Below are 15,027 nucleotides of genomic sequence, written 5' to 3' on the forward strand. Positions count from 1 at the left end.
TTGTCAATAATGAATTTTGACAAGATGTCAAGTTGACTTAAAGAATCCTTGTTATCAATATTGCATTTAGGAGCTATCTTCTTCAAAACTGGGATTATGTCATCTATAGCTCTATAAGCTTGTGTGATACAATCTGTTATTTTCTTCAAATAATCAAAAAGAACCTCAATTACATTGGTTGAGGAGGAGCCAACATTTTGAATTCTGTCGGTGGAGGAAGTAACCATGCTTGTAGTGACCTCTGGTAGGTCAGTTTGTGTTTCCATTTCTTTTACCAAGGGTTTTTGTTTCTCCCATATTGTCGGTGGCACTGTTTCCACATGTATATGTTCCTGTTTCGGAGCCTATTGCTCTGATTGTTGATCTACCTTAAGTCCTTTGATGTCATCTACTGATTTCTCTGTATTATTTGTTCTGTCAGTCTTACCGGTTGTGTCATTATCTACCACAATGTTGATCTTTTGAGTATCAACATGAACTGTGTAAAGTACCTCAGGGTTAGGATTTGTATCTTCTATACCCATACTTTCATCTACCGGTTTACCTTCAGTTGATGTTACCGGTGGGGTAATCAGAGGCAGTGGAGATAAGTTATCTTTTATTTTCAAACTTGGACGACCACCAACCTTCCCTTTACCTTTATTTGTGTCCTTTTGATAGACTTTGATAGGCTTTGGTTTCTTGAACTCTTCCTATTTTTCCTTTTCTACAAGGAATATATCCCATGCTTTTTTTGTTTCTTCTGTTACCTCTTTTACTCTTCCTACCATGAGTGCAATGTGGTGGTGTGCAGTAGAGAATACTGACCTGTTTTCTTCTGCAATTAGGTCATCTATCTCCTTTGGTGAATTTACAGGGTAAACAACAATTAATTTTTCAACTTTTATCTTTTTATCAAGCTCTACAACAACTTGTCTCCTTGCTTCCAGTCTCATGTATAAATCATTTGGTATTTCATCTACAACTTCCATTAAAAACTTCTTATACATATCCAAGTGCAAAATAACACAGGTTTCAACTTGCTCTTTCTCATCAACCGATAGTGAGTCATATAGTCTGCTGATGTTTTTGAGGTTTCCATCTTCAGTGGTCTCATCTAACAGTCTGTCAATTGGAGCATTACTTTGTTGAGCCTTTTTCTTCTTAGGTTTTAGCTTTTTCTTGGGTGTTGTCTTCTTTACTGGTGACCTTACAGCCTGTTATTTTTGTCTAGTTCTTCTAGGCGAAGGTGTGGTTGCCGGTGAAGGATCCCTTTTCCTTACAACTCTTTTAAATGCTGCAAGCATATCACTTTTAGAAGAAGTGGCTACCGGTGATAGGAGAATTTTAGGTTGTAATGCCTCCAACTCATCTTCAGTGATACCGGTTTGTTTTAGTACATCTTCTTTTATGACCTTAGCCTGTCTTGAACCTCTTCTCACAACTGCTTCAACCTTCTTTACTCTCTTCTTGGATTGAATTTGGCTTTCAATTGTCTCAGCACTATCGAATACCTTTTCTTTAGGTTCCTTAGGTGCTTCCAGAAGAGCTTTAGCATACTTTTGAATGATGTGATCATCGGTCTCATAACCCATTTCAGTAACCCAGATTGTTCTTGGGATTACTGCTTCCATCCAGATCTCATCCTTTTTTATTACAAAAACTTATGTAATTCTTATACTTATCAACAATTTTATGTGACAATCTGAGCTTTTATTCATATTAGCCTTAAGAGTCTGAAAGTATTCTCTAATATTCTTCTCTTTGTCATCACCCATGTTTTTGAATAGGTCAGATAATTATTTTCCTACTAGTATGTCAAATCCAAGTCTTTTGTTGCCTATACCAGGAACCTATTTGATTAAGTGTAGCATTAAGCATACAAGTAAATTACCAAATCTAAAAGTCCCTTTCTTATCCTTCTTAATTTTCCCTAGATTATCAATCAATTTATCCTTTAGCCATTCACATACATCAATTCTTGCATTGTCCTTGACCATGTCATAGGCACTCTTAATGCACAAACTTGAAACTGAATTGAGTCAGTTTGCATGAGTTGCTTTGTAGCCTAGAATCATGCTAATGAATTTCACATTTATATCAGTTACATCATTAACCCTCAAGAATATTTTGTCGAATGTTGCAACGGTTAGTTTTTCCACTAAGTCATTTGAGACCTTCTTTGTTTTCTCTGGTCTGTTATCGGTGGAAGGTAACCCTGTTATAGCTTTCACGACTTCCTTTGTGATTTTGTGAACCGAATCAAGCCAAAAGAATGCACCATGTACCCTACTCAAAACTATCCTCTGTGATTTTGTTATAGTTTGGAATGCTAAGGATCTTAGTGATTCCTAGGGTTTCAATAATTTTATGTTCAGGTTTAATGTTTCCGGAATCATCACAGATAATATTTTTGTACATATTTTTGATCTCTTCATCTCCTAACTCTTCAATGTTACAGTGAATGTAAATCCTAGGGTCTTCTACATAAACAACACCTTTGGGAATTCGGGAGAATGCACCAATGTTATCATCCCTTTTAGCTATCTCAGGAACTAGTTGAAATATGGGCCTAGGGCGTTTGATAACCTCAACAACAGTAGGGTTGGCTATAAATTCAGGTGCGGAGGAAGATGCCATTATAAATACCTTTTTCTACCTTAGGAAAGATTGAATGTCGAAAACCTTTGCTTCTTCACTCGAAATGCCTTAGCTTTGGAGATTTTGCACTCTTCGAGTTGTTTGAATTCATAGTGAAATGAAATGGAGTAAAAAACCATTGATTTATAATGTCTTTTTTGCCAACTACCACATTTAATGCATGCCGGTTAAGTGATTACTTAACATCATTTGCCGGTATAGAAGTAATTTGTTTTCTTTACCATCAACCGAGGGAATAACAACATATGTCTCATTGTATTGCCAAACCCTCAAGGAAACTTTCTTCAATTAGATGAAGGACTTCCTGCCAGTGGAGTATTACTCAGTTGTGTTGGTGAGATGTTGATTGGTTCTACCGGAGGAGTATTACCACCATTACTTAGTTTTGACTTCCTAATCCATTTTTTGAAAATTCATGCTTAATTTCTTCAACCTTTTCTTTTCCTTTCAAGTTAGGACCTTTGTTGTTTGTTAGTGAGGGCTTGCTTCTACAAAATTTAACAATATGCCCAATTTTGTTACATGCATAACAAGTCACATTATTCCTCTGAATATCTTTCCCATAACCTATGTCGGTTTGTGTTCTACTTGATTAGATAGGTGTCCAAATATTCCACAAACATAACATTTAACATTCATTCTGCAATTTTTAGAGTTATGACCAACTTTGTTGCATTTGGAACATTGACCGGTGGGTGCATTGTTGTTCTAATAACTTATAGATCTAAATTGATTTTCTCTATGACCATACTTATTACAGTTAAAGCATTTTTCATTAAATTTGTAAGTAGTAGGTTGTCCTACTGGTTTACTATGATCCTATGTGTTTGTAGTACCAGAGCTTTCTCCTACTTCAAAGCCAATTCCACTTGTGTCACCTATGGGTTTTTGATTCTTCATCAAGTTACCAAGTTCTTCTGAGCTTTTCTTGAATTTTTCTTTGTGCTGATTTGAAATATCTAGTTCGCTTTGTAACATCTCTTTTTGCCTCATCAGTTCATTTGAGTCATTCTGAGTATGCATCAGATCTGTTTTCAACATATCATTCTCATGGCTAAGTTTGGTGTTCTCATTTGCTGCATCACATAGTCTTCTGGTCAATTCATCTTCATTCTTTTTCCTATCTTCAATTTCTTTACAAAATCTCATAGTCATATCCTACATTTCATTCTTTGTAGTCATGTTATCTTGTTTTAGCTTCCATATCTACTCATTAAGAGTTCCTTTTTCATCATCCTCCATTTGCATTTTTTCACAGAGTTCTCTTCTCTTGTTTCTTGTAATGGTAAGATTTTCTTGAAGTGCTTGAATGATTTCCTGAGCTGCCTTTAGATCATCTTCAAGTTTAATATTTTTCAATTTTTCTGTATCAAAATATGAGAGAGCTGCTTCCAGTTGCTTCATGAAATTTTCCATTTCTACCGGTGTGAAGATCTTCCTCAAGCTGTTAAGCTTCTAAAAAAAGAGGACCAAGCTCCAATACCAATTGTTAGGGTTCCCACAGATGCTGAGAGGGGGGGGGGGGGTGAATCAGTATTTAACTAATTAAATGATTTTCTTATCTTAAAACATGCAGGGCATAATAAGACTGTGTACAGGTAAGCAGAATATAATACAATAAATAGATACAAAAACAACCACATGAAAAGCACACCATAACACAATGATTTAATGAGGAAACCCAGTGTGGGAAAAACCTTGGTGGGATTTGTGACCTACAATATTCACTTACTAGCTAATAAGAGAATATTACTGCTACAAGAGGGGCCTGCACATGCAGGAAGGCCAAGCGCCTAGAGCACACTGCTCAAAAAAGGAAGTGTCACTGACTTACAAAATGGATTATATAAATCCAGGTCTAGTACTGATTCAAGGTAGCATCTATAATTCTAGATCCAGTACCAGTTTCTACTCTGCTCTTTACATAAACCCTTAACCTATAATTCACTTCATAGGTCTGCCTTATTACATTCCATATCTCGCATATTCCTTCTCATGAATCACTTGTCAATGTTCTACAATGAACTCCTTTATATATAAGAGTCATTTTACAATTTGCCTTAGTCGGCTTACAATGATTTTACAATATTAAAACAAAATATATTATAACAAAAATCCTATCGGCCTCTATGTCGGTATGCTTCCTTTTACTGCCAGTGCCGGTAGTCTCGAGTGCTAGTGTAGAGTTTGCTTTGCTGGTGCCGGTGGAATGTCTTACCGGTGTCATAGGATTGTAAGGTTGCCATCAATGACAAAACCTTCAATCACCTACAATGTCTCATTGGAGTGTGCATATGCCAACAAAAAGTGGTCTAGAAATAAGAATGCAACCTATCACAGAAGTAATGCCTATGTCCATAGTGTGTCATTTTGTACAAACATGCATATATCTACTCCTATGCATGCTAGGAAGAGTCCATTTTTTGCCTTAAGAAATCTAAATTATGTATGTTATAATTGCAATGGATTTGGCCATAGAAGTCATGAATGTAGGGACAAGAATGTTCAATCCTATGGTAGTCGGTGTAGCGGCTACGCTCAATATGGAAATGGTTATATAGAATATGAGAATCAAATACCTACATGGAACCAAAGGAGAAATTCCACTACAAGATCAAGAGGTCCACTAGTTCCCGTTCTTGGCTACAATTGCCCGATTAGATGAAGAGTGGCTAATCGGTTTCATAGAATGTCCTCAAGATAGTTTCTTGGTATGAACACAGTATGTTTCTACAACAATGCTACTGGTCATGCTGAAAAATTTGGTACAGCAAGGACCCATCAATAGAAGAAGGTTTGGAAGAAGAAGGAAGAGAGTAGAACCATGGACTGACACTATGCATTCAATGCACATGTGATATCTCCTAACACTTAAAGGAGACACAAGATATTAGGGGGAGATAAATATTTATCATATCCTTCACCCCCTTAGTAGAAATGGATGAATGGAAGGACAAGCTGTTGTTGGTAAAGGAAGGAAATAAGATGGCAAGTGTGTGTAGTTGCTGCCTTGGCTACACATCTACAAATGAGAGATTGATTACTTCCACATATGTTAATGGATGGATAAATTACAGCTAGAATCAGAGGCACTTGACACAATAAGACAAGAGTTAGAAGAAGGTGCTTTGGTGGATATATAGGTCCGTTATAGGAACCTGATATGTGCAGCATGTTCACAATATGAATATTGACCGATATTTTAGGTTATGTAATTCAATGAGTTCCGAGATCATTGCAGTAACTCCAGTAGTATGAATTGAGGTGATGATATCTCAGGTGATATTGGAAAAGACATGAATGACATGTGTTGGCCAAGTAGTTGATCATATATGCATGCATCTTTTTGGGCTAACTGGTTGGATTTTTGGCATGATAGTGATGTGGTATGGTATTGTCTTCATATAAGATCATTTCACAAGCTATGATCAATGTCATGGAGTTGGAAGATCATCAATTCATCACATATCCATAACTCAATCGATATAAGGTACAAATTGGAGCTCCAGTTTAGAACCTGATAGGCATTGAAGACCTGAGATCTATGGCTTAGGGGGAGTTCACAACCATATATTTTGATTGTTATTAGACATGTGGGACACAAGGGGAGATTACATGTATATTTTTCACTACCTGCCACTGATTGAAAGGAACAGTTGTGTTTCTCACCAGAAGATAGATCTGCAAAGGAAGAGAAAAGGTCCTCAAACAACCAATTATAAACAAAGACAAAGAATTACCTATGCAGGAGGAGAACATACTTTCCATATCAGAGAATACACAAGTGATATCAAATTGATATCAATGTCATCCTCAACACTTGGTATCAACTAATTGGGGTCAGAATAGCTTTCTGCATATCAAAGGGGAGATGATGCAGTCTGATCGACAGGTAAGTGGAATTCACTAACACATTTTTCCTTCAATTGGTATCAAACTTATATATACAATTATTATCTAGTTGGTATATACACTTAGTGGCTGAGAAATTAATGTCATTTGGTGTCTAAGCCCTCCATCTCAAGTGTTGTTGATTGAGAGGATGTAGAGTAAAATGGTCAAAGGAGGAGGAGCAACCAATAGAGAAAAAGGGGAGAGAAACTTTGTGAGTTCCCTTTACCATTATTGTCAAAGGGGGACAAAGAATCTATAGTATGTCAGATACTACATGTATTGAAATCAATGCCAAAGGGGGACAAAGAATCTATAGTATGTCGAATACTACATGTATTGAAATCAATGCCAAAGGGGGATATTGTTAGCATTGTGTTGTCATTGATGTAAATCAGTATACCATGGCAACTGGTATGGCAGATTGATATGTATTTTTGTTATTGGTGTATACCAAAAATGCTATCATTAATGTAAACTAGTTTAGCAAGTAACCGGTATAACTAGTCACCAGTAAGAAGAGGATGTCAACTTGCATTATGATCATTGTGGTCACTGGTACACAAGCTAGTGTTGGTACCAGATGAAGAGAAGAATGACAAAAAAATGTGTCTACTCAAACAAGGAGTTCATATCAGTGCAATGTTAGAAGAAGGTGACAAGGATCCACTTGAACCGATAAGTGGTATTTATGAGCTTATCTCCCAATATGCATGGAATGTATCATAACCATTTAAAATATGATAGAAGAGTAGAAAGTGTTGGGAATTCAAAATTTTTGTCTAATTTTGAAGACCCATGATCAAAATTTTGTAGATTGCATTCAAAATCACCTTTCAGAGCAAGCCTTTCTAGCTCATTTGGTGAGCTCATATTTTTGTACTGACGAACTATCATAATAAATCCCTTGGGAGGATGGTTATACTCCTTATAGAGATTTCATGTGTCTATTTACAACTTTCTTAAATCATTTTTGATACATTTGTGAAGTCTTCTTTGTAGGTCCTAAGGTTACGTCTGCATTTTGCATATGTTTCCATATTTCTCAGTAGCCTTGTTTGTGACCTTGTATATTTTTTCTAGTTGATCATTTAGCTAAATAGATGGTTGTCTGTGATTCCTTGCTATTTTTGACCCCCCATGCCAAGTGGCTAATTCCTATCAGCCTATTTGACATTTTTCCCAGGTCAATTCTATTTGCAAAAAGTTCATTTTTTGCAACTGAACACTGTCAAACAACAACTTGATGACCACTTTGAAAATTCATATTTTGTGCCCAGTTGATGTGCACTTTAAATCAATGGTACCCCATGATTACTTGTAAAATTATCTACCAGATTCCAAGTTTGTAGACCCCCAGCTTATCATTTGATCAGTTTTTGAAGCCTATTCCAAACACACTTTTTTAGGGTTTCAGTAGTAGCATGTTCTATTTTTTCACAGAGGCCAAATTTGAAGGTGAATAATTTTAACATGTGACCTAATCAATTAAAACCCTCTTTCACACTCATTTAAGGTATATTCATCTCCCAGTGTGTCAAGTGGCAACTCGTGAGGAGATGATTTGTCAGTTTTTCAAATCAAGGTGAGAAGGCTACTCAGGTTGATTCAACAGGAGTAGATTCAAAAAAGCATGAGTAGGAAACTTTGATAGTGAGTAATTTTTTCCTTGAATGTCTAATTGATGATCCATTTGATTCTCTGGATTCTATGTTTTGCAATCTTTCAGTGTGCCAGCCTACAAACCCTAATCATATGTTTTGCTTAGTTTTTAAAGCTCGTTTCAGGAGCTCCTCGAGTGTTTTAGGAAAAAGTTAAAGTTTTACAAAACATTAGTTTAATGACTTCTCAGTCAATTTATCTCACCACGAGAATATCCAAGTAGTATTTCAGATTGTTTTCATCAGGCCAATTGTTTGAAAACAAAAATTTGTTTTAGTCGGGCCCACTTTGGGGTCCGACTAATGATGAGACCACTTGAGGCCCATTGTATTTAATATATATTGTTTATTTTAATCTTGAGATAAATAATATTGTATTTAAATACAATGAGGGTAAAAGTGTTTAAAAAAAAACATTTATTTCATTTAATGACGAGAAAATCAAGATATATTGAATCATTTCTAATGTTTTAATGGGCTTGATAAAAAGGGGGAAATGACCGACTATAACCACAAATAATTTTTATGATGATAAAAACTTTTGAATTAATTTATTTAAGAATATTGTGGAATGGTGGTACCCCTACATGTTCACATTGGCCTAAGGTAGGAAAGCCAACTGTTAAAATTTTAGTTAAAGTTGAACCCTACACATTGTATGTGCCTTTGCAAAATTGATGCAGGATAAGTGAGAAAAGTGGGTGGGAAGAGTAAAGTTCTTACCTCATGTAGGTGAGTGGGCTGACAAATTTCCCTTTGGGATAAGCAAGGGTGGTGGGAGATTAAATGGTTTCCTATCCTATGTCTAATGTGGAGGCCATGCAAAATCCTATGGGATAGGACCTGAGGCTTGGTAGAGGATAAAATTTTATCCCACGTGAAATCTTGGGCACATAAAAAGCCCCCCAGGATAAGCATAAGAAGAAAAGGATGCATAGTAACCATGTATCGCCTGTGTATAAGCATAGTAAATATAAGGTGCGAGATAAGAAACTTATTTGCCTACACAAGTGAAAAGAGACTAGAGCAACAATAGGAGGAAAAAGCGTAGAAATGGAAGGATGTGCAACTAAATGAGGGACTTAGGCTATGTTGCCACAAAATCATGGGGATCATGAAGGATCATGGCATGTTGGTGATCAAAGGTTTTGAAAGAATATGATGTCATATAGAGGGAAAGATACAGTAAGAATAATGTGCAAAATCCTAGGCTACATATGAGGTTTCAGAGCTTGAATAATCAAGAAGAGTGGTGCCCTTTTTGGGCAATGCTAGAAAGCATGGATCATATTATTGTCTCCAACAAAACCAATCTATATGTAGACCGAATGAAAGATGTCAAGGAATAATTCATGGAAATGATGCCTTTGTAGATGTTGATGGTTATGGATCTCAATAAGAGGGTGCTTCAATGTAGATGGACAATTTCAGTATGATAGTACATGGTCTTGATCTAAGAAGGGAAATTCTAGAACAAGTTATGAAAACCCACCAAAGTGTGAAAGTCTCTCCCCATAGCTTGCAATGATGTTTGTAGAAATTGAAGGTAGGTGATTTATGTCACAATTCAATAATGTGATCGACCATTCCAAAATGGTGGATGATGTTGATGGAGGATAATTCAGATGGGTAAACAAAATGCACAAATTATCAAACTCTTTTGATGATTTCCAATGTATATTTACACGTTGGTGCAAATTGTGACGATATTGGAATGAAGCAGTGGGGGTGGGCTTGTCCGTATGGAGTGTAAATTATGGAGATGACATCGTCTCTTGAACCATTCAGCTAATGCTTTATAAAAGTATGATTTATTAAGACTGGTAGGTGTTGGTATTTTGGATATGTTGATATGGTTTTGACATTGATTGCAACACTTGATTTCAACACTTATCAACTCCAGCAATATTCACCGGCAGACAAACCCTACCACTGGCACCAATAGAATCTACAACGGTATTCTATCCATTGACAGGATATATTATTTACAGGCACTTGGAATGATATGAAGGACACTTGGTTATGTTGAAGACATCATTTGGACACTTTGTCTTTGAGAATTGTTCATTAGTATAATCAAGTTTGCATATTTGCTTTACTGGAAAATAGGTCCAGATTAGGCACCGACAGACTTATCTATTCCAGATCAGCATGACACATTTTGGAGATGATTTAATAATGTTGTAAATGCATTAAGCCAACATGTTGAATTAGATATTGCATTGGTTACTGATTTCTAAATTACTTTTATTGTAATATCTTTTAGAGTTGACCTACTAAAATTGGTCTTAGGTTATGGTATATATGTAAGGTCTTATTTGTAAGATCCATAAGGAGGAATGCGAGATATAAGGTTGTGAAGGTATATGCGAGATTAAGCAGAGCTGTACACACAGAAATCATTTGAAGGCTAAAGGAACGTATTTGTGAAGACAACCAGAATTACACCGATACTGAATCCAGCATATGAAGATGTTATATTAAGCAGTACATCATCATTGGATTTAACCATCCAATTGTAGTTAGTGTGACTCCCATTTGTCATTGAGTAGTGAGCTCTAGGCACTTGGCCTTTCTGCATGTGCAGACCCCATTTGTATACACATACTATCTATAGTAGCATCATCTGATTGTGGGTAAGGTTTCCCACCGTGGTTTTTCCCCTTACAAATTTTTCGCGTACAAACATTGGTTTTATGTGTTGTGGATGTTATTGTCTTTCTATTTCATGCATTAATCTTTACTAGTACTGCAATTAACTGATAAATTGTCTACCGACATAAAGTTTGGTTTACTGGTATTAAGCATTAAGTTTGGTTAAGTTGTTTTTGGTTTAAATTTATTGGAAAATTGATTCACCCCCCCTTGTCAGTTGTCTCCAGGACCTAACAATTGGTATCAGAGCTTAGTCCTCTTTTTGCAGAAGTTTAACAGCTTGAGGAGATCCAATGTCTACTAACTATTTTAGGAAGGACAATCCTAAACTTGATGGAAACAACTATGGAATATGGAAGATCGGGATGGAGACACATCTAAATTGTATTGGGAAGGACATTTGGGATGTTACATTAAATGGCTATACTGCTGTTGTTCAAGGTCAACTTGCTCCAGTTACCTTGGCTAAAGATGAAGAAAATGATTGCAAGGCAAGAGAAGAACTTTTGAGTGCATTAACAAATCAACAAATTATGGGATTATCAGATAGGTCTACTGCTAAAGCTATTTGGGATCATTTGGAAACACTATATGAAGGATATTCAATAGTCAAAATTGCAAAACTTGAAATCTTCTGAGTCAGGTATAAAAATCTGAAAATGGAAGAAGATGAAAGGATTACTACTTTTGTGAAAAGAGTTAATGAAATTGTTTTGGGTATTAAATGTTGTGGAGGAACCTTAAGTGAAAGTTAAATTGTTTCAAAATTTTTAAGAGGATTGCCACCGACATACAAAATGAAAGTTACTGCTATAAATGAACTGAGAACATTGCCTAATGTATCAATAACTAGGGATACATTGCTTGGAAAACTTTTAGCTTTTGAAATTGAGGAATTTGGTCCTCTTGCTACTATAAAGATAGATTTAGCTTTTAAGGGATCAACTTCATCTGCACCATCATTTGACAAATTTGACTGGAAAGCCTTTTATGCAAGAGAACTTGAAGAAAGTAGGAGAGAAAATGAAGAGCTTTAAAAACTTGAAGCACTATTTGCAAGGAAAATGCCTAAAGGTCTAGTTGGGAGTAAGTATGAAGGTAAAGCACCCTTTAAATGTTTCAACTGTAATAAGATTGGTCATATGGCTTCAAGATGTCCTGAAAGACATGCAAGATTAAGAGAAGAAGCTAGAAGAACATATAAGTCTAACCGTAAATATCATAGATATAGATTTAAGAAGAATAAAGACAAATCTTGTTATCTTGCTGATGAAGGAGTCACTGATGATTCTGATGAGGATCCGATAGACAATGGATGGGTCTTTGTTTCTTTAATAGAAGATAAACTGGTACCTATTGTTAAACCAGTAGAACAGGCCCTGGTAGCTAAAGTTGAATTTAAGGAGGAATGGATAATTGATTTAGGATGTTCACATCACATGACTAGAGATAAGAGTAAATTCTTATCCTCTTAGGAATATAATGGAGGTCTAGTAAGATTCAAAGATGATAAAGCTTTTTCAATCAAAGGTAAAGGTACAATATCTTTTGATGGTAAGCATAATACTGACAATGTTTACTATGTTGAAGGTTTAAAGCATAATCTACTAAGTGTTGGACAACTAACTTTGAAAAAGGATTACAGTTACAGTTCAAGAATAGAAAATGCAAAATCATGAACAAAACTAGCTTGAAAATTGCAACTGGTAATCAGACCAGAGGTTATATCTTTCATTTGAATAGTAATTAAAAGACATGCTTGATTGCACACATTGATGAAACTTGGCTATGGCATAAGAGACTCTGTCATGTAAATTTTGATTGCATTATAAAAATTAGTACAACTAAGGCAGTTAGAGATTTACCTAAGATTGTTAAACCACACAATCCAGTATGTAAGGAATGTCAATTTGGAAAATAAGTTAGAGCATCTTTTAAAAGTATTCTAGAAAAATCCAATAATGCTCTTGACCTAATTCATACTGACCTATGTGGTCCAAGTAGAACTAAAAGCTTACAAGGTGATAGATATTTCATGCTAATTATTGATGACTATTCTAGAATGTGTTGGGTTACTTTTCTCAAAGAAAAATCAAAAGCATTTGGGAAGTTTAAATTATTCAAAGCAATGGTAGAAAATGAAACCGACAAGAAAATCAAATGTCTAAGATTAGATCAAGGAGGTGAATTCACATCGAATGAATTTAATACATTCTGTGAAGTAAATGGAATTAGAAGACAACTATCAACACCCAAGACACCACAACAAAATGGAGTTGTAGAAAGGAACAACAGGACTATCTTAGAAGCAGCTAGAAGTATGTTATCTGAAGCAAATCTACCACATGTGTATTGGAGAGAGGTAGTAATTACAATGGTCTACACATTAAACAAAGTTCACATCAAAGGAGAAACTGGTAAGACCCCTCATGAACTATGGTTTGGTATTACTCCCACTCTTAAGTATTTCAGAATATTTGGAAGTAAATGCTATATTAGAAGAGATGAGTACATTGGTAAATTTGATCCTAGAAGTGATGAAGGAATATTTGTTTGTTATTCATCTAAGAGCAAGGCATATAGATGTTTTAACAAGAGATTGTAGAAATTTTTTGAGAGTACAAATGTGAAAATTGATCAACAGTTTAGAGGAATTTCAAGGTATATAGACTCTGAATCGGCAATAGAGATTCTCGTAAATGAACCTATAGTGAATCCACCAGTATAGAATGACGATCCAGTTACATCAGTAACATTTGAAGATTCAATAGTAACTAAGGAATGACAAAAGAAGACACCCCGGTATGTAAGACTGAATCATTCTGAAGATTAGATAATTGGTAACAAATATAAAGGAGTTATGACAAAAGGAAAACTGGCAAATAAAGAGGTATGTCTTATTTCTCAAATTGAACCATCATCAATTTAAGAGGAATGTGAAGATAAACAATGGATTAACGCTATAGAAGAAGAATTAGAACAAATAGAAAAAAATGATACATGGATATTAGTTCCCCGGCCTAAAGATAAAAATGTAATTGGAACAAAATGGGTATTTAGAAACAAACTTAATAAAGATGGTAAGGTAATAAAAAATAAAGCAAGACTAGTGTGTAAGGGATATTCACAAAATAAGGAATTAATTGCAATGAAACCTTTGCACTGGTAGCTAGAATTGAGGCAGTAAGATTATTCTTGGCTTTTGCAACACACAAAAACTATAAAGTATATCAGATGGATATTAAATGTGCATTTTTGAATGGAGTTCTTGAAGAAGAAGTTTATATTGAGCAATTAGATGGATTTTCTTTTACAAATAATATAGATATGGTTTACAGGTTAAGGAAAGCTTTGTATGGATTGAAGCAAGCTCCAAGAGCTTGGTATGCTAGATTGGATAAATATCTTTTGAAGATTGGTTTTTCTAAAGGTAATGCTGACAATAATTTATACTATAGAGTAACAAAGGATGATATCTTGGTTATAGAAGCTTTTGTTGATGATATAATCTTTGGAAGAGAAGATGGATTATGTAAAGACTTTTCTATAAAGATGCAACAAGAATTTGAAATGTCTATGATTGAAGAAGTAAAATTCTTTTTAGGATTGCAGATTTCACAAATTGAAAATGGTATATGCTTGAGTCAATCTAAGTACTTGAAGGAGTTGTTAAAGAAATTTGGTATGGAAAACTCTAAACTGGTAAGCACACCTATGACTACAACTGATAAATTATCTTTGAAGGATGAATCAGAACCTGTTAATCCGACAAGATACAAATCTATGATAGGAGGTCTACTATATTTGACACAAACAAGACCTGATATTATGAATGCAGTATGTACTATTTTTAGATTTCAGAGTAATCCTAAAGAAAATCATGAATCAACAGTAAAAAGGATTTTTTGGTACTTACAAGGTACTAAAAATCTTGGCTTATGGTATCCTAGAGATGAAAACTTTGATTTATGTGCATACACAGATGCTAATTGGGCAGGAGATGTAGATGACAAAAAAAGAACCATCGGAGGAGAGTTTTTTCTTGGAAACAGATTAATTTCTTGGTTGAGTAAGAAACAAAGTTGTACATCTTTATGAACAACTAAATCAGAATATATTGCAGCAACAACTAATTGTACATAGGTATTATGGCTTAAACAAATGTTGGAGGATATAAAGG

Source organism: Cryptomeria japonica, chromosome 11 (assembly GCF_030272615.1).
Source record: "Cryptomeria japonica chromosome 11, Sugi_1.0, whole genome shotgun sequence".
Classification (NCBI taxonomy): domain Eukaryota; kingdom Viridiplantae; phylum Streptophyta; class Pinopsida; order Cupressales; family Cupressaceae; genus Cryptomeria; species Cryptomeria japonica.